Source organism: Tarenaya hassleriana, unplaced genomic scaffold (genome assembly GCF_000463585.1).
Source record: "Tarenaya hassleriana unplaced genomic scaffold, ASM46358v1 Cleome88, whole genome shotgun sequence".
Classification (NCBI taxonomy): Eukaryota; Viridiplantae; Streptophyta; class Magnoliopsida; order Brassicales; family Cleomaceae; genus Tarenaya; species Tarenaya hassleriana.
Window position 1 is genome coordinate 44,329 of NW_010971205.1, and position 3,874 is coordinate 48,202.

Consider the following 3,874-nt stretch of genomic DNA (forward strand, 5'->3'; position numbering starts at 1 on the left):
GTGACAATCTCATGCGGGTCATCCAGTAACTCGTTCCAAACGAGAACCCATGATTGTGATTTGCATCTAATGCATATGATCATAATCATCTATCACACATCATGCTGGTCTTAATTCATCATTGTTCCCACAATGATAACTGACCAGGGAATTTAGAATCATCTGCAATGATTCAAGGATATTTACCGTAATATAATTCGGTTTCTAGTTAACGATATGATTCTCGGGTCTTCTATATTTCTTCGTTTTTCATAACACGTTATCAGCACGAACGCTCTTCTACGACAAAATCATAATGGCAAAAATGGCTAATATCGAGTTCGAGGTCCTCGACATATCGGGGAAAAATTATCTATCGTGGCAATTGGATGCTGATTTGCACTTGGAATCAAAAAGTCTTGGTGCCACAATTAAAGAGAAAAGTGCATCAATTGAAAATAAAGCAAAGGCACTAATATTATTGAGACATCATATTCATGATGATTTGAAAAAGGAATATCTGACAATCAAAGATCCTGCAGATCTTTGGGAAAAATTAAAAGACCGTTTCGATCATCAAAAAACGGTAATCCTCCCCAAGGCAAAATATGAGTGGATTCATCTCAGATTTCAAGATTTCAAAACTGTCAGTGAATATAACTCGGCGATGTACCGAATCACATCAGTTTTGAAATTATGTGGTGAAACAGTTAGCGAAAATGAGATGTTGGAAAAAACCTTTTCAACTATGCACGCCTCAAACATTATCCTCCAACAACAGTATCGAGAAAAGGGGTATACAAAATACTCAGAGTTTCTCTCATGTCTTCTCTTGGCCGAGCAAAATAATGAATTACTGATGAAAAATCATGCATCTCGGCCGACAGGTTCTGTACCATTTCCTGAAGTAAATGTTACAGAAAATATATCATTCCCTGGAGAGAATGTTATATTTTATAATAACCGAGGACGTGGTTATTTTCAAGGTAGAGGCCGAGGTCGAGGTCGAGGCCGAGGACGAGGTCGTGGCGTTAGCCGAAGTTGGAATAGAGGAGGTGGTCGAGGAATCTCATTCCAAAACCATAACAATAATAGAGGGGGAACACATGATCATCCAAACAAACGGATGAAAGAAAGCACATGTCACCGGTGTGGAATGACAGGACATTGGTCACGTACTTGTCGCACGGCTAAACACTTGGTGGACCTTTACCAACTATCGATTAAAGAAGCGAAAGGGAAAGGTGTCGAGACAAATCATGTCATAAACAATTCGGATGATGATGCTGGTGGTGCTAAAGATTTTACACACATGGACCTCGCTGATGGTTTTGCGCATCCTGAAGATGGCGTTGATTATGAATAAAAAACCATATATATAGTTGTATCGTTTATATATGTAATCAACCTCGTAATAATCCATATATGCATAAATAATGCGTCTACATTTTGTAAAATAGTTATGTATCTGTGTCATCATTTCTGTTAGTCATAATGTTATAATATATTTTCTAATGTTTACTATGTTATTTTGTTCTTCAATAGATAATGAGTATGGCTAAATCTGCAAATCGAGGAAGAGATATATGTTTAGCAGATAGTGCTACAACACATACAATACTGACAGACAAGAAATATTTTTCTAGTCTGAAAATAAACAAAGGAAATGTCACGAAAATGAGATGTTGGAAAAAACCTTTTCAACTATGCACGCCTCAAACATTATCCTCCAACAACAGTATCGAGAAAAGGGGTATACAAAATACTCAGAGTTTCTCTCATGTCTTCTCTTGGCCGAGCAAAATAATGAATTACTAATGAAAAATCATGCATCTCGGCCGACAGGTTCTGTACCATTTCCTGAAGTAAATGTTACAGAAAATATATCATTCCCTGGAGAGAATGTTATATTTTATAATAACCGAGGACGTGGTTATTTTCGAGGTAGAGGCCGAGGTCGAGGTCGAGGCCGAGGACGAGGTCGTGGTGTTAGCCGAAGTTGGAATAGAGGAGGTGGTCGAGGAATCTCATTCCAAAACCATAACAATAATAGAGGGGGAACACATGATCATCCAAACAAACGGATGAAAGAAAGCACATGTCACCGGTGTGGAATGACAGGACATTGGTCACGTACTTGTCGCACGGCTAAACACTTGGTGGACCTTTACCAAAAATCGATTAAAGAAGCGAAAGGGAAAGGTGTCGAGACAAATCATGTCATAAACAATTCGGATGATGATGCTGGTGGTGCTAAAGATTTTACACACATGGACCTCGCTGATGGTTTTGCGCATCCTGAAGATGGCGTTGATTATGAATAAAAAGCCATATATATAGTTGTATCGTTTATATATGTAATCAACCTCGTAATAATCCATATATGCATAAATAATGCGTCTACATTTTGTAAAATAGTTATGTATCTGTGTCATCATTTCTGTTAGTCATAATGTTATAATATATTTTCTAATGTTTACTATGTTATTTTGTTCTTCAATAGATAATGAGTATGGCTAAATCTGCAAATCGAGGAAGAGATATATGTTTAGCAGATAGTGCTACAACACATACAATACTGACAGACAAGAAATATTTTTCTAGTCTGAAAATAAACAAAGGAAATGTCATTACTATATCTGGAAATGCAAAAATAATTGAAGGCTCCGGAAGAGCCGATTTCATAATGCCAGGAGGAACAAAATTTGCTATAAAAGATGCACTATTTTCCTCCAAGTCCCAAAGAAATCTATTAAGTTTTAAAGATATCCGACTGAATGGATATCATATTGAAACCACAAATAAAGGTGATATTGAATATTTGTGTATCACCTCAATCAATATGGGACAAAAATATGTGTTAGAAAAATTACCCACTCTATCTTCGGGATTATATTATACTAATATCAATGTGATTGAATCATATGCCACAGTAAACCAGAAGTTTACCGATATGTTCAAAGTTTGGCATGATCGATTGGGTCATCCTGGTGCCATTATGATGAGAAAGATTATCGAAAACTCTCATGGTCACCCATTGAAAAACCAGAAGATTTTTCAATCAGATGAGTTTTCTTGTGATGCATGTTCTAGAGGAAAATTAATAATCAGACCATCACAAGCTAAAATCGGGCATGAATTACCATCATTTCTAGAAAGGATTCATGGTGATATTTGTGGACCTATTCATCCACCATGCGGACCATTTCGATATTTTATGGTATTAATTGATGCTTCAAGCAGATGGTCGCATGTATGTCTTTTATCATCACGTAATCTGGCATTTGCCCGATTTTTAGCCCAAATAATTAAATTAAGGGCTCAGTTCTCGGAATACTCAATCAAGAAAGTGAGGCTTGATAATGCTGGAGAATTTACATCACAAGCATTTAATGATTACTGTGTAGCAATGGGTATTGATGTTGAACACCCAGTTGCACACGTTCATACACAGAATGGATTGGCAGAGTCATTAATCAAACGACTCCAGCTTATTGCTAGACCATTGATAATGAAAACGAAACTTCCCATTTCTGTGTGGGGTCATGCCATTTTGCATGCTGCAACATTGATTCGTATTAGACCAAGTGCATACCACAAGTATTCTCCATTGCAATTAGCATTTGGTCAAGAACCTAATATATCGCATCTCAGAATATTCGGATGCGCAGTATATGTACCGATTTCCCCACCACAGCGTACAAAAATGGGACCACAAAGAAGGCTTGGAATATATGTTGGGTATGACTCACCATCCATTATACGATACCTTGAGCCAAAAACTGGAGATATTTTTACGGCTCGTTTTGCTGATTGTCAATTTAATGAGAATGAATTCCCACCATTAGGGGGAGAAAATGATAGAATGGCGGGAAATAAAAATGATCTTAATTGG